Genomic DNA, 21,237 nt, shown 5'->3' on the forward strand with positions numbered 1-21,237 from the left:
GACTTCTTTAAATTTGAATATTAACCCCTTATTTGACATAAGGTTCGCAAACATTTTCTCCCATTACATTGATTGCCTTTTCAATTTGTTGATTATTTCCTTTGCTGTGAAGAAACTCCACTGAATCTGTGGATCATGTTGGGTAATATAGACATTTTTCACAATACTTATTTTTTCAATCCAAGAACACAAGAAATCTATTTATTTGTATCTTCTTTCATTTCCTTCATCAATGTAATATAGTTCTCCATGTACAAGGCTTTCACCTCCTTGCTTAAATGGAATCATTCTCCTGATTTTCTTTTCAGATAATTTATTGTTAGTGTACAGAAATGCAACTGATTTTTGTATATATTTATTTTGCTCCCGAGCTTCACCGAATTCATTTGGAACCAATTTGCTAGCAAGTATCAGTAATGGTAGCTTTGTGACAAAGGGCGCAGATTTGGAGATTCCACAAGGCTGGAGCCCCCTTATCTAATTTTATGAACTCATTCAAGTTACTACATCCTTGCATCTACAGTTTTTGTATGTAACTAATAATGATGATGATAGAATCTCAGAAGTTATTGTGGAAACTTAATGAGAAAATGCATACTAGTATAGTCTTGAACTAGTTGAGTCTCAGTATATGTTCACTATTTTTACCCTTTCCTTCACAACCTACCACTGCTAAAAATGTCCCCTGTAAAAGTTCAGAAGACATAGAGAGTTGTAGTTAATTTATGCATCCATAATCATATTAGCTTGACTTACCATATTTCCTTCTATCTGTGACTATTAGAGTGACAGCAGTATTCCTAACCTGCCCTGAGCAAGACTTACTTCATTCATTAGGCATGAATCTTACACATGGAGAGAGGAAGGGGGAAAAAAGCAATAGAAAGTGGAAAAGCTAATAGCATGAAGGGGAAGGGAAAAGTCAGTTGTCAGTCCTCCTAATCCACCTTGTAATAGGAGAGGCTCAGTCAAGTAAATAAAGTATTTACCTTCCAGCTACAAGGCATTTCTCTGTAATAGATAAATGCGGTTAGTTAGCAGAACACAGATTGACTCACTCAATTCAGATTACACAGGCCTGTGTATTCTCTTTTTATGTAACTCACATCTTTTTTCCTACTGTCAACATTTATTGTAGCTATGTTTGTCACCTCTAGCAATTACAAGAAAAGCATTTACTATCTCTTTGTTGTGAAGCAAAACACAATACAAAAAAATTGAGACTTTTAAAAAAAATGCATTAGGACAGTGTACAATTAGTAACTTTATTATCACAGGTTTTGTAAATCCTCATAAAACATACATTAAGAATTTGTTGGAAATTTAAAGCAACTTTTCCTCTTTTGTTGTTAATATAAATGTTTCCACTACACTTATGGAGCCACATAATGACTTCTAAGAAGATAGTAGGGAGGGCTTCCCCTGGTGCCTACAGCCTCTGCAGCACCGGTTTAATCCCTGGCCGCTGGCGAGGGTCCCACATACCACGACAGACCTCTCCTGCCACTCCCATTGCTCCCTCCTGCCACACCCGTTGCTCCCCTCAGCAGTGTATTTCGTCAGTCTGCCTGTTCTACTCCCCGCTCTGGCTCTGGTGAATTTTTTCACCCTCCCGTGCTTCTGACTGTACCCAGTGCTTGTATAAATAAATAAATAAATATTTTTTTTAAAAAAAAGAAGCTAGTAGGGAAATGATAGTAACACTTCACATATTTTTCATTTAACTGATGGGTTTCCACTAAACATGCTATTAAAGTAAGGCGAGATGGTTCAAGAGACAATAATGGGCCACAAACCCTTTCACCTATGTGTCATTGAGTTCAACATCTCCATTAGGAAGTTCTGACCATATGACAGTTATTTAGTAATGCGAAGGCATAATTGCAGTACAACAGTCCATTCTCTAAATAATCACTTAGAAGAAAAAGCACAAAATCAGGACTTAGAAGATCTGAATTCAATTTTAAGTTATCACTACTTATTTCTGTTACATTCAACTTCCCAGGTGTCTCAATTTCCTCATGTAATAAAAGTCCTATAAATGTCACAGAAACCTGATGAACTGCACAAAAAATTGCACTTTGTTTAGCAATTAATAATTTCCTAAAAATAGCCTCCCCTGGTGGTGCAGTGGTTGAGCGCTGGGCTGCAAAGCTGCCTGCAGCCTCTGCAGTATCGGTTCGATGCCCGGCCACTGGTGAGGGTCCCACATGGCTTACAGACCTCTCCTGCCGCGCTCGCTGCTCCCCTCAGCAGTGTATTTCGTCATTTTGCCTGTTCTGTACCCCGCTCTGGCTCTGGTGAATTCTCTCACCCTCCTGCGCTTCTGACTGTACCCAGTACTTGTATAAATAAATAAATAAATCTTTAAAAAATAATAATAATTTCCCAAAAATTATAATCCTGTAATACTGGAGCAAAGAAATCTGCTCTGCTCCAGTGCTCCCTAGTGGAGCATATCCAGAGCTGCAGAGCTATATGTCACATGTTGTGCCAGACAGTGTTCTGAAATGCATACATGGAACTCACATTAGCTACTTTATAAAAGGAGAATGGAATAAGGAGTATATACGTGACTCACAAAACTGTAGGCAGGGGGAGACTCACTGGTGGCTCAGGGGTTAAGTTGCTATGGCCTAAATTCAATCCCCTAGCAGAGAGCTACCCCATCTGGTGCAGCAGACCTCTCCTATCTCATGTCCTGCTCCCCTCAGCAGTGTATTTCAGTCAATCTGCCTGTTCTGCTCCCCACTCTCTGGTGAATCCTCTTATCCCCCTCACCTCTGGTCTACACCCCAGTTCTTGTATGCATAAATAAATCTTTAAAAAAAAAAACTGTTAGCAGGGCTGAAGAAAGAGAATCTGGGCTCAGCTTCCAGGAATAATTCCCAATATAACACCCCAATGTGGGCCATCAAGGTGACTGTTGCTTTCCTGCCATCTGAAGGAGATCAGAACAGCCAGATCTAAGCACACAGCAGCTCTGCCACATCCATATAGGACACAGACATCTCTTCACTAGGATGTCTTTTTTAAGTTAAAGTCCTGAGTGATTGTAACTGGTTGATGGGAAATAAAGTATAACCCTCTCAAGAGAGTCTGGTGCAGTTTTCAGCATTTTCGAAGGGAGTTGGGGTGAGAATTGCCACAGGTAAGTGTCAGATTCTGCCATGTGCTTTTAACTCCTGGCACATCAATGGACATTTTTGTTCTGAATTTAATATAATTAAATAAATTATACAATTATATAATTACATAAAAACATAATCAGTAAATACCACGACATTGATCTTGGTGATGATTTGTGTTACTCAACACCAAAATCAAAGGCAAAAATAAACAAGCAGGACTAAATCAAACTGCAAAGCTCTGGACAGCAAAGGAAGTCATCAAGAGAATGAAAAGGCATAGTGTCTGCTCCCATCAGTCAGACTGAAAAGCTTCATGATTCTAGGAGAGTACCCAGAAGTCTTGTCTCAGAGGTTGAGAATAAATATCCCTAGATTGAATACAGTTCCAATCATGCCTGACAAACATTAAAATCAAGGTGTGACTGATAAAATCATTTCAAGTAACTTAACTATGTCCCCAGATAAAAGCTCAAGAATATTGATGAGTAGGGGGAGAAGCCCTAGCATCCAAAAGATAAAGATTGTAATGTCATGCATTAATCAAAAATTACCAGGCATACAAAAATCCACGAAAATATGACCCATGTAAAATAAAACAATCAAACTGGAAAGAACATAAATATTAGGACTAGCAGGCAAATATTAGAAAGTCATTATAACTGTATTTCATAGGCTCAAAAAATTAAGTAGAGAAAAAGAATATATTTTAAAAGACTGAAATTTAACTTCTAAAGATAAAAACTGTGTTTGTCTGAGATAAAATTATATTGGATAGGGTTAACAGTAGATTAGATATTGCATAATAAAATATTACTAACTTGAAGAAAGCAATGAAAACTGTCCAAATAAAATACAGAGAGAATAAAGAATTTTAAAAACTTCACAATGCATCAGCAAATCATGGAATTAACATATAGTTTAGATGTAGTTGGAATTTCTTTTTTCTTTAAAGGTGGGGGTGTGTGTGTGAGAGGATTCAACAGAGACAGAGTGGGGAGCAGAACAGGCAGATTGACTGAAATACACTGCTGAGGGGAGCAGGACATGAGACAGGAGAGGTCTGCTGCACCAAGTGGGTTAGCTCCCTGGCCTGGGATTGAACTCATGTTGCAGTGGCTGCTGATAGCTTCATAGTGCTTAGACTTACCCTTTGAGCCACCAGGGAGGCTTGGTTGGAATTTCTAAAGGATGGGGGCTAGAGGCAAAAAAAAAATATTCCAGAAATACTAGCTAAAATATGTCCAAACGTGGTGAAATTATGGAGACAAAGATCCAAAAACTTCAAAGAAGCACAAGAAACATAAGAAAAACTAAATAAAGAAACATCATCAATTTGTCCCTAAACCATCAGCAAATAGAAAGTCTTAAAAGTAGCCAGTCAGACAAAGGAGCAAAGAATATGCAATGGAATACGGACAATTTGTTCAATAAATGGTGCTGGGAAAAATGGACCACCACATGCAAAAGAATGAAACTAGACCACTACCTCTCACCATGCACAAAAATCAACTCAAAATGGATAAAAGATCTGGACATAAGACCTGAAACCATAAAATATATAAAAGCAAATATAGGTAAAACACTACAAGACACACATCTCAGTAACATTTTTAAAGACTCATCACCCAAAGAAAGAAAGTTAAGGAAAAGAAAGTTAAGGAAAGCAGCTGGGATTACATCAAACTGAAAAGCTTTTGTACAGCAAAAGAGACGTTAACCAAAACAAAGAGACACCCCACTGATTGGGAAAAAAAAATCTTTGCACTCCATTCAAATGATAAGGGGCTGATCACAAACATATATAAAGAACTCCTCACAACTCAATAAAAACAAGGTAAACAATCCGGTCAGGAAATGGGCAGAAGAACTTAAAAGACACTTCTCCAAAAAGGAAATGCAAATGGCCAACAGGCATATGAAAAAATGTTCAACGTCCTTCATAATCAGGGAAATGCAAAGCAAAACCACAATGAGATACCACCTTACACAGGTAAGAATGGTACATATCAAAAAAAAAAAAAAACTAGCAACAATAAATGTTACTGAGGATGTGGTGAAAAAGGAACTCTCCTACATTGCTGGTGGGAGTGCAAACTGGTCCAACCACTATGGAAAGCTATCTGGAGGTTCCTCAGTCTACTAAAAATGGAGCTACCATTAGACCCAGAAATTCCACTCCTAGGGATCTACCCAGAAGATACAAAAACATTGATTCAAAAGAAAACCTATACCCTTATGTTTATTGCAGTACTGTTTATAATAGGTAAAACCCGGAAACAAAAACCCAAATGCCCAAAAAATAGATGACTGGATCAAAAAGATGTGGTATATATACACAATGGAATGCTATTCTGCAAACAAAAAAGATAAACTCATGCCTTTTGCAGCAACATAGAGGGGGCTAGAAGGAATTATGCTCAGTGAAATAAGTCGGAAGGAAAAAGAAAAATATCAGATGGTTTCACTTATAGGAGGAATATAGAGGAACCAAATAAGACATAAAGGGGGAAAATAATAACAATACAAAACACAACAAAACAAAACTAAAACAAACAGATAATTATAAATCAGACACATACTGCAGGGGAGGAGGAGGGAGAGGGATCAGAGGGAGGGAGGGAGGAGCACAGGGGACTGAAGTGATGGTGCATGAGTGCATTGGTGAAGGAAATTCTATGGGGATGACACCTGAGGTAGGAGGAAACAAACATTATTTAAAAATTAACAGTGATGTAAAATATATATAAAAAAAATAAAAGAAGAACAGCCCTTCAGAGAAACAATAATATGTTAAACAGAGGACAATAAAATAAGAATAAACATAGATTTACCATAAGAAAAACAACACAAGCAAGAAAACTATATAGGGCAAATACTCTGAAATACTGAAAGGAAAAAAAATGTCAATCTATAATTTTATTTCCTTCAATTCCATTTTTTTCCAAAAATGAAATCAAAATAGACATTTCAGATATACACAAGCTGAAATAATCCTCACCAGTAGACTCCTACAATTAGAAAACAAAAGGAATTCCTTTAGTCAGAGTAAAAAGACTATCAGAAGGAAATCTATACCTACACAAAGGATTGAAGAACTTTAAAAATAAACAAAATTTTTCTATTACCTAAATTCCTTAAAAATAATTGCTCACTTAAAAATAAGTATTAGCAATATTTGTCATATAAGGAAAATTAAAAGCTATCACAAAATAGTAAAAAAAAAGTTGGGAGAGAATAAATGAAAATATACTATTATAAAGTTCTTCTACTTTATGTAGCCGTCACCAACTTCTTTTGTTTACCTGGGACAGAGGGTTTCCTACAACACCAGACATTCAGTGCTACACTAAGACAGTTCCATAAATAAACAAGATCATCAAGTGGTGAACTATCCCCTCAAGATAGACTGCAATAGCCAAATGACTTTGGTTCAACAAAATAACCTCTCTGGGCATCAGTTTACTCACCTTTAAAGTCAAGAGCCTTCTTATGGTTAAGAATTTAAGGACCTCCCTGATGGCACAGGGGTTAAAGTCTCATCACTATTAAGCTATCCCCAGCCACTGCGGCATGAGTTCAATCCCCTGTCAGGGAGCTACCCACATGGTGTGGCAAACCTCTCCTATTTCACCTGCTGCTCCCCTCAGCAGTGAATTTCAGTAGATCTGCCTGTTCTATTCTCCACTCTGTCTCTGGGGAATCCTCTCACCCCTGCATCTCTGCCCTACACCCCAGCTCTTGTATGCATAAATAAATAAAAAGAAATCTTTTTTAAAAAAAGAATTTAATTATATGATATATGCAAAGTGTGTGGCATATTTTAGGGACTAATAAATGTTCACTATTATTATAATCTAATTTCACTTTGGAAAAAAAATTTAAATTTCTACTACAGAGAATGGGTAAGAGAAAATATTACAGTAACCAGAAAGATTTTATTTTTTTAAAGATTTATTTATTTATTTATACAAGCACTGGGTACAGTCAGAAGCGTGGGAGGGTGAGAGAATTCACCAGAGCCAGAGCAGGGAGCAGAACAGGCAGAAGAACCAAAGTACATTGCTGAGGGGAGCAGCGGGTGGCAGGAGAGGTCTGCGCGCCATGTGGGACCTCCGCCCGGCAGCTGAGGATCGAATCGGCGCTGCAGAGACTGCGGGCAGCTTCGCAACCGAGAGCTCAACCGCTGCGCCACCATCTTTCAGGCCCAACCTGAAAGATTTTAGCAAATTAGTGCAGTGAGTAGACCAGAGATAGATTCAGAAATAAGAAAGTGATTGTAAGAATGAAAGTAAATGGATTGACTTAAACCAAAGCTATTGGTCTCTTCTTTAAATAAATATTAATGATCACTTACTATGTTCCAGGCACTATTCCGGGCCCTGAATATACATATACAAATCAGGAGACTTTTATCTACAATAAGTGCAGTACTTGTAGCTTTAGTCCATGTTCCAATTTTCACTAGTAATTCAAATATTTATTAGTTTATAAGTTCAGTCAATGAGTAACTTTTCTCCTTGTGTATTAAAATTAAAAAGAGAAAGATAAACATTTAAAATCAAAATATGAAAACATTTTTATATGCAGCTATAATTATCAATGTGAACTATTAGGATTTAGCAAATCTATAATCTAATAAAATCAGATTTTAGGTATTCCTAAAATTATATTATGGCAATACTTGATAATGCCTGGAAGATTGTTTCTTCTGTATCAGGAGAGACTATCATTAAATAATGGAGATATTTGATTCATAGCTTTTAAATTGTATTTTGTCAAGTTTTAGGAAATAGACACTGTGATGCTTTCCAATTCCAATATTTCAGAAAATTTATGTGGGCTGCATGAAATATAAATTTGGCTCACAATCTCTTCCTTGCTGAATTAAGGCTAAAATTAATATCCCTCTCGTGTATAATACTGGTTTTGGGCATTTTGACAAATGGCTGATGAGTCAACAAACATAAAGTGAGATGAGTCCTACATTATAAGAAAAGTTACATTATGCATGTATTTTATTAAACAAAGGGGGGGTTGTTTTTCTATATTTTTTAAAGTGCAAAAGATCTCATTTTTACTCCTATTATTACATTTATTTTTGTTTCTTATAGGTAACATGTAAAAATTTAATAGACAACTAAACTTATTTAATATCATCAAATAATTCTAAAGGAGTGCTCACAGCCTTTTTCTATTCTTGAGGGAAATAAGTGTTATCTGAAATATTAAGGACAAACTGCTGGTCCTTTGCAACAACAGAGGAAGGAAGTGGTAAGGAAAGAACAAAATGGTGCTTTATTTTTAAAAGTACAGCATTTAGATTTAAAGCCGTGCACACAACATATTTCATTTTCTATCAAATTTTCTGCCATCAAGATGTGATGCCCTTAGTTTATATGTAGATCTAGAAGACAATCAAATCTTCATGGGGAAGAAGGAAATATATGATCAGTAATAATTCACTCATCATATTCATATTGATGATCTCTCTAAGTCACTGGAGTTTTTTGCCATAAAGAATAGAGACAAAAGTAAGAGGTGATCCTTGCTCTCAAGAAACCTCCTGTTTCCCCAGGGAAACAGAACCAGCCATGGGCAGAGACCACATACAGTTAGAAAGCACCCCAACAATCCTTGTACAGAAGAAAGATCTTGCAGGATTTTTAAAAAGAGTTTAGAAGAAATATGTTACTTTATTAAACCACAGGAAGGTCCTGTTAAGGTTAATCTGAGAAGAAAGATCCTTATAGTTTGCTTTTATGGGCACTGCTGGTAGTCCACGTAGCACTGACAGTTTGGTCTACAGTTCTTTAATTCCCAATTCTGATCCACTGAAAGCCAAATTATTTCACTCAGAGAATGTATAGGACAATGGCCTTTTTTCTTGTAGTCAGATGAAATATAACACTAGAAGTCAAGATGACTTAGTGAAAATGGGTTTTCAGTAAATGCATCCAAAATTAACAGTAGCCTCCCCATTTCTCTACCTACCAATTTTTGTCACCAGTGAAGAATCAGTTGCCGTTGCTTACATAGCAAAGTCTTTTTCTGCTTTAAGATCCAAGCAAAGATGCTCCTCCAAGAAGGAAAACAGCAGAATCCTTCTCAAATCACAGAACCCAAGCCTATTTAACTGCATCCTTGCTAGCAGCTTGCAAAGATCCTACCTCGTCCTCTGTCAGGTATGCAGTTTAAACCACACAATGTTATGGATTAAATGTTTGTGCACCTCCAGAGTTCATAGCTAAAATTCTATCACTCCATGTGATGTTATTAGGTGACAGAAACTTTAAGGGGTAATTTGGTTATGAGGATGGAATACAGATGAATGGGATTTGGATTCTTATATTAGAGCAGGACAGTTTAGGTTGCTTCCTCTCTCTATTTCTCCTGTGTGCAGACACAAGATATCAATCTGCAAACCAGGAAGAGGGTCCTCAGCAGACACTGGGATCTACCAGCACCTTACTCTCAATCTTCTCAGCCTTCAGAACTGTTATAAATAAATGTTTGTTGCTTAACCCATCCAGTCTATGGTAATTTATTACAGCAGCCCAAACTGACTAAGACACATGGGGAAAATTTTCTCCATTTCACTCTCTCTGCCAAGGAATTCACTTTTAAAATATTGCAATGCATATTTATCTATCAACCCTGATCATCTAATATCTTACAGTCAAAATCATTTATTTCCCTAGGATTTATAATTTAGAGGTAGAAGAAGCAAGAAATAAGAAGACATGAAAAACTGTCCTAGGGAGTTTTACAATATCTTTTTTTGTTCTCAAAAACCTTTAATTCTTTAAGAATTTTTCAAACTTTTTTTTCCTATTGAATATCCAAAGCTCTGAGGCAAAAAAGACCTTTAGAATTCACAAGGTCTAAGATTATGAAAACACATTGAAAACACATTAATGCATCAAATGTCTGGAGAATTGGCCCACATTCTATGTTAGTTTAGTGCCATCAAGTGGACCAGTTGAAGAAGTTCTCCTTCTCAATGCTTTTATTACAGTCTGACTTATGCAGACACTTCAGCCCCTTATGCCTGGAGGCATTTACTGAAGATGGAGTAAATTAAGAAAAAATCTTGACTTTTAGTTTCACATTACATATGGTTATAATAAAAGAAATTGGCTGACATTTTCTGCAAAATTTGATGAAACAGATTGTCATTGTCAACAAATTGTGTTGAATCTTTCTGTCTACAAAATTTCTGATTAAAAAAATGACTCAATCAAGGACCAGAAAAGCCTAAATAGTCAGGACTGTAAAAAATTAAGTATTTAACCAAACTATACCCTTTATAAAATAATTTGCAGCACAAGGAAATCATGCCCTCACCCCAAAAAAAGCTGAATGAATATATTTTCCCTTTTGATAAATCTGTGTATAATTTAATGAGTTATTATGTGATAAACAGTATGTAACCACTACGTAAGTTATGAAATAGAATGTTCTCTGGATCTCAAGGGACCCCTGGTGGCCCTTTTCTTTTGTTTAATATTTAACTTCAAATATCCTTAAATAAAATACTTAAGTTTTGCCTAAGTAGAATGACAGGGTATGTGTGTATGTGTGTATGTTTGTGTGCATGTGTTTTTCTGTCTTCATATACTCCGCTACAAGATTTAAAGATTCATCTGCACTGAAGAATGTATAATGGCATTTTGTTGCTATATAGTATTCCACTGAATGAATTATTTATCGATTCTGCTGTAAGTAGACATCTGGGCACCTCCAATTTGAGCAACTGTGAAAAATGCTATGTAAATACATTCACACATTGTTTTTGGTGATTCTTAGTATATATCTCTAAAGCATGTAAACATAACAGTAGAATTGCTCTCTCTTGGGGGATGCAAGCCTTCAATTTTTCTGTCTAAGGACAACAGCATTTCTAGTGCAGTTGTGTAAGTTAACAATTCTATCATAAATGAGAACTGCTGGTTGTCCACATCCTGACCAAGGTTGTTATTGTTAGATTTCTTTTTTGCTTATTTAAAACAACTGCTGTGTTGTAGTGGTATTTCATTTGGGTTTTAGTTGAGTTTTCTCTGATTATCACAGTGGTTGAGAATATTTTCCTATGTTTGGTGAACATTTTGATTACTTTTTTTTTTTTTTGAAAGACCTCATTCAATTATTTTACCTGTTTTCAATAAGTTGTCTTTTTTAGTATTGGTTGTCAGATTGCTTTTTATAGTCCAGGTATGATTTTGCCATTTATGGAAGATTTTGTCATTTATGTAAATATCTTCTATTTTGTCTTGTGCCTTTTCATTTCCTTTCTAAGGCACCTGGAGAAATAAACATTCTTAATTTTATGGTAGTGTTTTCTTTATGATTTGTATTTCACATTTTGCTTTAAAAAAATCCAGTCATGAAGATACTATCTTCTGTGCTATTGTCTAAATTTTCAGTATTAAAATTGTTAATTTGAATTTAGCATTATAAATTATAAATATTAATTCAATATTGTTCAATATTAAAATTGTTATTTTTAATACTACAATTTGATTGCAATTTACCTGAAATTCATTTTAATGTATGGTGTAAGGTATGGAGCTCAATTATATTTCCCCCTTTTTATATTCACTCTATTTTAAAGGTCTCTTTTGCCCCATTATTATTAAGTGCTACCACTATCATAAGTAGTCATACATCAAGGATCTGTTTCATAATGTCTTTTTTCCCTATTAATCTGTGTAACTGCACCTGCACCAAGACCGCACTGTCTCCATTGTGAAAGCTTTAGAGGAAGTCTTGACATCTGGCATAGCAAGGTCATCCATTTTGTTTTTTCAAGAAGGTCTTACTAATCTTGGATCTTGACATTTCCAAATGAATATTACAATCAGCTTATCTAGTTTCCAAAAAAATGTTAAGATTTTGGATGGAATTACACTGAATCTGTAGATCAATTCAGAAAGAATTTTACAAACTATTTTGCAAACTGTTTAGAAACTCCAATGCAATGCCCTATGTATGTCCCACTAATAGGAGCTGTGATGATGAGCATCCTTTTCTATTCTTCCCAAATTTAATGAGAAATTTTATAAAAGCTCATCAGTAAGTATGATTATTGCCTTTTTTTAAAGATTTATTTATGCATATAAGAGCTGGGGTACAGGCCAGAGGTGTAGGGAGTGAGAGGATTCACCAGAGACAGAGTGGGGAACAGAATAGACAGATTGACTGAAATACACTGCCGAGGGGAGCAAACAGGCAAGTCAGGAGAGGTCTGCTGTGCCATTGGGGTAGCTCCCTGGCCAGGGATCAAATTCGTGCTGCAGTGGCTGCAGGTAGCTTCATAAGTTGCATCTTAACCCCTTGTGCCACCAGGGAGGCCCCAATTTTTGCTTTATTTTTTCAGATACCAGTCATCAGATTAAAAATTTACATTTTTAGGTATTCTTTTTCAGATTAAGAAATTTCTCCTCTGTTTGTAGTTTAGTAGAAGCCTTTTTAAATTTCTGAATAGATGTTGCATTTTATTTTTTAGCTTTTTTGTGTGTGTGGGAACCTCGCCGGCGCTCAGGGAAAGAAACCGGTGCTGCAGAGGCTGCAGGCAGCCTCGCAGCCCAGCGCTCAACCACTGCGCCACCAGGGGAGGCCCTATTTTTTAGCACTTTTAAATGCTGATAGATGCTTTCTTTTTGGCATCTGTTTACTGATTACATGCTTTTGTCATTTCGTCCATGAGGCAAAAAAAAACAAACGAGCAAAAAAAAAAAAAAAAAGAAACATTAATATTCCAGCGTTAAACCAACTTTTCATTCCCTAAAGAACCTACAGTTGGCTATGATGTATTATAATTTTTTTTAAGATTTTTTTTATCCATGCATATAAGAACTGGGGTACAAGTCAGAGGTACAGAGGGTGAGAGGATTCACCAGAAACAGAGTGGGGAGCAGAACAGGCAGATTGACTGAAATGCATTGCTGAAAGGAGCAGTGGGTGAGATAGGAAAGGTCTGCTTCACCATATGGGTTAGCTCCCTGGCTGGGGATCAAACTGGTGAGGTAGTGGCTGTGAATAGCTTCATAGTGTTGCAACTTAATCCCTTGTGCCACCAGGGAGGCCCTCTATTGTAATTTTTATGCATAAATATATATATACAGTTTGCTCATTTTTGTTCATGATTTTTGCAGCTATTTCTATAAGTGATATTGACATATAATTTTCCTTTCTCATTCTGTTCATGTGAGATTTTTGCATCAACATTTTGACAGTCTCCTTAGTTTGAGAGTATATACCTTCTTTCAGCAATCGTTGTAATATTTGTGTAAATCTAGAATAAATTCTTACATAAACGTTTGCTAGGACTCACTATTGAAGTCATCTCAGCTTAGAGCTTTCTTTGTGGGAATATATTTAATTCAATTCTTAAAGTAATTATGAGATTGTTTTCTGTTTCTTCTTTTGCAAATTTTAATAAATTATATATTTTTCTCAGAACATGGTCATTATTTTCTAGATTTTTGAATTTATATGTTTATGATTATTCATAACCTCTATCTTTTAATATTTAAAGATTATGTTGATATGTCCTGTATAATAAACATTTGTTTATTCCTTTTTTCTTATCAGAACTGAGAACAACTTATCAATCATATTAATTTTTTAAATAACTAATTACCAGTTTTGTTAATGATCTTTCTATTATCATCATATTCTATACCATTAATTTCTGCTCTCACATGTGTTATTTCCTTACTTCTATGTTCTGTAACTAAATTGTGCTATTCTTTTACTAATTTCATAATACAAATGTTCAGTTCATTCTTTTGTCCCTCCAAGAAAAATTATTCTAAGTACTGAATTTGCTACATAACTTCTCATCTATTGTATTTTTGTTATTGTTCAGTTAAAAAATAGAAATATTTTCTAATTTATATTCTAAAACTTTCTTTTATTCATTGAATTTTAAAGAATATTTAAAATGTATAAACCTCTGAGTTATCATTTGTTATTTATTTCTAGTATAACTCACTGCATTGCAATAAAATAAAATTTTGTATTATTTCAATGCTTTTTTGTTTTTTTTTTTTTTGAAATTTTCCTAATAACCCAGTTTTTGATGAACAAGTTTAAATTTGATCAACAAGTTTTAATGTTCCAAACTAGGAATGACTTTTTAAAAAATACTTAATTGTTTTTTAAAAGATAGACTTCAGATAAACTATTTCAAAGTCATTGTTGTGTTTTTCATAAATATTACTTAACATTGAATGAGCTTAAAGCTTATTATTAACTCAGTAAACTGCCCTATCTAATTACTAGGATACAAATTCCCAGTCAGTTAACCTTTAAATGTACACTAGGCTATATAATTCAAATAGAAATTCTAAAATTCTTTTACTGAGATTGTTTCTTTATGAAAAAAATGGATGATTGCTTAAAATTTCTCTGAGGATCTTTCAAAATAAAATGTCACAGGCACATTCTCTGAGATTTTGTTTGAGTGATAGTAAATACAAAATAATTTTTTTTTCCTTCTACTTTTTTTTTTATTAAATAATAAATTTTATTTTTATATTCCCCTATACAACTGCACATGCCCCATTCTGACCCCAATCCCTCCCCTCCCGGCCCCCACCCCCCAAAAAGTGTCTCTGGTTCATAGTTTTTTGTTGATTTTGATTTTCACTTTCTTATAGTTATTCTTTTTCCTGATCCCTTATTTAAGTTTTCTAGATTCCTGCTATGAGTGAGACCATCCGGTATTTTTCTTTTTCTTTTTGGCTTATTTCGCTGAGCATGATCCCTTCCAGCGCCATCCATGTTGCTGCAAATTGCATGTGTTTATCTTTTTTGAATGCTGAGTAATATTCCATGGTATATATGTACCACATCTTCTTGATCCAGTCATCTATTTTTGGGCATTTGGGCTGTTTCCAAAGCTTACCTATTGTAAATAGTGCTGCTATAAACATAGGGGTGCAGGTGTTCTTTGGAATGGATGTTTCTGTGTCCTTTGGGTAAATACCTAGGAGTGGAATTGCTGGATCATATGGAAGCTCTATGTTTAGTAGGTCCAGAAATCTCCACACAGCTCTCCATAGTGGTTGGACCAGTTTGCATTCCCACCAACAGTGCAGAAGACTTCCTTTTTCTCCACACCCTCGCCAACATTTGTTGTTGCTAGTTTTTTTAATATGTGCCATTCTCACTGGTGTAACATGATATCTCATGGTAGTTTTGATTTGCATTTCCCTGATTACAAGTGATGTTGAACATTTTTTCATATGCCTGTTGGCCATTTGCATTTCCTCTTCAGAGAAGTTTCTTTTCAGCTCTTCTGCCCATTTTTTGACTGGATTATTTTCTTTGTTGTTGTTGAGTTTCATCAGCTCTTTGCAGATTTTTGTGATCAGTCCTTTATCATTAGTGTTGGGTGCAAAAATGTTCTCCCAGTTGGTGGGGTTTCTCTTTGTTTTTGTTATTGTCTCTTTTGCTGTGCAGAAGCTCTTTAATTTGATGTAGTCCCATCTGTTTATCTTTGCCTTCACTATCACTGCTTTGGGTGATGTGTCTGTAAAGATGTCTTTGATATGCAAATCATGTAGTGTTTCACCTATATTTCCTTCTATGTATTTTATGGTTTCAGGTTTATATCTAGTTCTTTAATCCATTTTGAGTTGATTTTTGTGTATGGTGTGAGGTAGTGGTCAAGCTTCATTCTTTTGCATGTAGCAACCCAGTTTTCCCAGCACCAGTTATTGAACAAACTTTCTTTGCTCCAATGCATAGTCTTTGCTCCTTTGTCAAAGATTAGTTGACCATAAATCTGTGGGTTTATTTCTGGATTTTCTATTCGATTCCATTGGTCTGTATGTCTGTTCTTGTTCCAATACCATGCAGTTTTGATGATATGGCTTTGTAGTATAGTTTGAAGTCTGGGAGTGTGATGCCTCCATTCCCTTCTTTTTTTTTCAGTACCGCTTTGGCTATTCGGGGTTTTTGGTGATTCCATATGAATTTCATCAATAATTGTTCTATTTCTTTGAAGAATGACATTGAAATTTTGATTGGAATAGCATTGAATCGGTATATTGCTTTTGGTAGGATGGCCATTTTAATAATGTTTATTCTTCCAATCCATGAGCAGGGGATGTCTTTCCATTTCTTTGTGTCTTCTTCTATTTCTTTTAACAGTGTTTTATAATTTTCTTTGTATAGGTCCTTTACCTCTTTTGTTAGATTTATTCCCAAATATTTGATTTTTTTTGTTTCAATAATAAAAGGGATGGTTTTTTTGATTTCTTCTTCTTCAGATTTATTGTTTGTGTATAGGAAGGCTACTGACTTTTGCGTGTTGATTTTGTATCCTGCCACTTTACTGAATTGATTGATAAGTTGAATTAGTTTTTCTGTGGAGTTTTTGGGGTTCTCTATGTATATTATCATATCATCTGCAAATAGTGATAGTTTGACTTCTTCTTTTCCTATTTGGATTCCTTGTATGTCTTTCTCTTGTCTTATTGCTCTGGCTAGGACTTCCAGTATTATATTGAAGAGCAGTGGTGAGAGTGGACATCCTTGTCTTGTTCCAGATCTTAATGGAATTGCTTTCAGCTTTTCACCATTGAGGATGATACTGGCTGTTGGCTTGTCATAGATGGCCTTTATAATGTTGAGGTATGTTCCTTGTATCCCAAGAATTTCAAGGGCTTTTATCATGAATGGGTGTTGCACTTTGTCGAAAGCTTTCTCAGCATCTATTGATATTATCATATGGTTTTTATATTTATTTTTGTTGATGTGTTGGATAACGTTGATTGATTTTCGGATGTTAAACCATCCTTGTGTCCCTGGAATGAATCCTACTTGGTCGTGGTGAATTATCTTATGGATACATTGTTGGATTCTGATAGCTAAAATTTTATTGAGGATTTTTGCATCAGTGTTCATTAGGGAGATTGGCCTGTAGTTTTCCTTTTTTGTGTTGTCCTTATTCGGTTTTGGTATTAGTGTAATGTTGGCTTCATAGAACGTGTTTGGTATTGTCCCTTCCTTCTCAATTTTTTGGAAGAGTTTGTGAAGGATAGGCACTAATTCGTCTCTGAATCTTTGGTAGAATTCATTTGTAAATCCATCAGGTCCTGGGCTTTTGTTTTTGGGAAGGTTTTTGATTACCATTTCAATTTCACTGCTTGTAATTGGTCTGTTTAGGTGTTCTATTTCTTCTTTATCTAGCTTTGGGTGATTGTAGAGCTGTAGGAATTTGTCCATCTCCTCTAGATTGTTGAACCTGTTTCCATATAACTGTTCATAGTAGTTACTGATTATTCTTTTGATTTCTGCTGTGTCCGTTGTGATTTCTCCTCTTTCATTTATGATCCTGTTTATTTGTGCTTTCCCCCTTTTTTCCTTTGTGAGCCTGGCTAGGGGTTTGTCTATTTTATTGATTTTTTCAAAGAACCAGCTCTTGGTTTCATTGATCTTTTGGATTGTTTTTTCAGTTTCAATTTCATTTATTTCTGCTTTGGTTTTTATTATTTCTTTTCTTCTACTGGTTTTGGGGTTTTTTTGTTGTTCTTTTTCTAGATCTCTGAGCTTCGAGATTAGGTTGTTTCTTTGAGTTCTTTCTTGTTTTTTGATGTGAGCTTCTATTGCTATATATTTTCCTCTTATTACTGCTTTTGCTGCATCCCATACATTTAGGAAATTAGTGTCCTCCTTGTCATTCAATTCAAAGAATTTTTTAATTTCTTCTTTGATCTCCTCGTTAGTCCAGTGGTCTTCCAGTAGTGTGGTTTTTAATCTCCATGAGGTATGATAGTTCCTTGCCTTCTTTTTATGGTTTATTTCTAATTTGATGCCTTCATGGTCAGAAAAAATGGTTGGTATGATTTCAATCTTGGTGTATCTGTTGATGTTTGTCTTGTGCCCCAGTATATGATCGATCTTGGAGAATGATCCATGTGCGCTTGAGAAAAATGTGTACTCCATTTTTTTGGTTTAGTGTTCTATAGATGTCTGTTAAGCCCAAATGCTCTAGGTCCTTATTTAGAGCTTTAGTTTCTTTACTTATTTTTTGTCTTGTTGATCTATCCATTGTTGATAGTGGTGTGTTGAAGTCTCCCACTACGTATGTGTTTTCTCTGATGTCTGTTTTCAGAGAGGACAACAGTTGTCTGATATATTTTGGTGCTCCTTCGTTTGGTGAGTATATGTTAATGAGTGTTATTTCTTCTTGAAGTATTGTCCCCTTGATCATAATGTAGTGACCACTGGGGTCTCTTTTATTTTTTGAGTTTGAAGTCTGTTTTATCTGATATAAGTATAGCTGTTCCTGCTTTCTTTTTTGGTCCATTTGCTTGTAGGATTGTTTTCCATCCTTTAACTTTAAGCCTATTTTTATCTTTTGTAGCTAAATGTGTTTCCTGGAGACAGCAAAAGGTTGGGTTTGTTTCTTAATCCAGGCTGCAACTCTGTGTCTTTTTATTGAAGAGTTTAGTCCATTTACATTTAGAGTTAATATTGATATGTTAGCATCTGTATTTGCCATTGTGTTTGTCTTTCCTGTGATTTTATTTATTTATTCTTTTAATAACTTTTTTTTTTTTTAGTCTTCTTTCGTTGTTATTCATCCCTCTGAGGTTCTGGCTTTAGGATTCCTTGTAGTATTTTTTGGAGTGGGGGTTTAGTCGTAATGAAATTCCGGAGTTTCTCTTTGTCTGGGAAGGTCCATATTCTTTCTTCAAAGAGGAAGGAGAGCTTTGCGGGATAGAGTATTCTTGGTTGGCATCTGTTTTCTTGGAGTCTGTTGACTATGTCCCTCCACTCTCTCCTTGCCCGTAGTGTTTCTTCAGAGAAGTCTGATGTCAGCCTGATTGGTTTTCCTTTGAATGTTATCTGTCTCTTCCCTCTTGTCAGCTTCATTATTTTTTCCTTGTCCTGGATTCTTGGGAGCTTTACTATTATGTGTCTTGCTGTGTTTTTCCTTTCGTCGTGGAAGTTTGGTGTTCTTCTTGCTTCTTGTATATCAATTTTCAGCTCCTTCTTCGCATTTGGGAAGTTCTCTTCAATTATCTCCTGGAATATTTTCTCTGTTCCTACATCTCTCTCCTCTCCTTCTGGAATTCCTATATCTCTTATATTTCCTTTCCTCATGGAGTCAGATAGTTCCCGAAGTCTTTCTTCGTTCTTTTTCCTTCGTACTTCTCTTTCCTTTTCTGTTTTGGTTCTTTTTATTTCTGTGTCTTCAAGAGTACTTATTCGTTCTTCCATTTCATCTATTCTGCTTTCATTGCTTTTCCCAGAGTTCTTTAGTTCCTCCATTAACTCTTTGATCTCTTGCATTTCTTTTACTTCCCTCTTTAGGGACTCAATTTCATTCTTCTGACCATTGTTTTCCCTTTTTAGGGACTCAATTTCATTCTTCTGACCATTGTTTTCCCTCTTTAGGGACTCAATTTCCTTCTTCTGATCATTGTTTTCCTTTATGACTTCTGCCACTTTTTTAATCATGGCAATTTTAAATTCTCTTTCTGGAAGGCTCAGAAGTTCTTCCATGTTACTGTCGTTGCAATCTGGAGGGTGGTTTTCTTTTTGTGGTGTGCTTCTTTCCTGAGGCGTTGTTAGGTTGCGTGTGGTTCTTCTACTCCCTACTGTCTGTTTTCTAATTTGTCGTATGCATTGGGACACTGTGTTGCTCGGACTGGCCGTCATCTTGGGTGAACTTCTCCACTCCCCTCTGGCTCCTCTAGGAACCATCTCTGGCTTCTGGGGGGGCTTTCTGCTGGTTTCAGGAAGTCTTTACTGAAGAAATGTCCCTTTTCTAAACTGGCGAAGTGGGACGCAGTCCCTGTACATCCGGTCTCTGGCACACACTTCTGTGTGCCCGGTCTGCCCCGGACGTGGGTGCCTGCTCCCTCTGTGGGCTCCGACTGAGGGTTGGAAGGGGCCTGGCGTGGGCTAACTTCCCAGCTGGCCACTGGGTCCTCCAGAAGCCTTCTGCCCTTTTCAAGAAGTCTTAAGAAATTTCCCTGCTCTATGGGGTGTTAGTGACTTTTTTTCTGGTCGCTAGGTGGCGTCAGAGATCTCTCCTATTGTCCTTGGGGGGCTGTTTTTCAACCCCCCCACCCCCGTGAGACAGGGAACAGAGAGCAAGAATGGTAGGGTAAACCTCAACGGCTTTGGGGTGCTGTGTCTGCCTTGTGCCCCACCGTCGTGGAGAACCCACGCCCAGAAATTCGTGCCCCGGGTCTCAGTTCAAAGCCCTCAGGTCCAGGACGCGGGCTGTAGCCCAGTTCAGTGGTGCGGGAATGGCGCCTTTTGCACCGCTCCCGTGCCTGGGCGCCTGGTTCCTGCTCACTCAGGGAGGGACTTTCACCCCAGTGAGGGCCTCCGCGCGTCTCCCCGCAAGCCTAGGTCGCAGGCGCGGGGACCTGGGCAGCCAGGATCCCGGTCCGCGTTTGCTTTTCAAGCACGCCACTTTTCCGTGCAAGCTTACCGGCAGCCCGGGCTGGGTGTGCGTCTCCCGGGGTCTTTGTTCTTCTCTAATGGCGCCCAGAGCCGTTCGCTCACCGCCACGGCGAATCCTGCAGGGTTCTCCACAGCTCCCGTTCACGGGGTGTGGTGGCTGCAATAGTTCCTTTCCACTCACAGTCCCGCTTGCTGAGTCGTTTGTTCTTGTTGGCTGTTTTTCAATACAAAATAATTTTTAAATATTTTTCCCAATACAAAATGTATAGATAATAGTTGATACATAGATGAATAGGAAGATAAATACACAGTAATGATATATGGACATATTCACTATAAAATACAAAAAGAAAAAAATTAAATATCCTTAACTTCCCCTACAAGGATAACCACAATACATACTTATATTTAAATATATTTTTCTATGGATATGCATTTTTAAATTTGGATCATGCACATTATTTTACATATTGTCTTTATTAGACAAGACATCATAAATGCCATATAGTATCAGTAGCTACTCATCTACAAAAATCATTTGTGTTAACTAAAGTGCAATTCAGTTTAAAGTATATTGCTAATAAGAAATAAACAGCCACCTGGAGACATTTATTCTGCCATGGACACAGAAGACCTTCATCAGTCCAGGAGCAACTGCACTTGGAAGAGA

This window comes from Talpa occidentalis, unplaced genomic scaffold, assembly GCF_014898055.3.
Source record: "Talpa occidentalis isolate TD23 unplaced genomic scaffold, MPIMG_talOcc4v2.1, whole genome shotgun sequence".
NCBI classification, from domain to species: domain Eukaryota; kingdom Metazoa; phylum Chordata; class Mammalia; order Eulipotyphla; family Talpidae; genus Talpa; species Talpa occidentalis.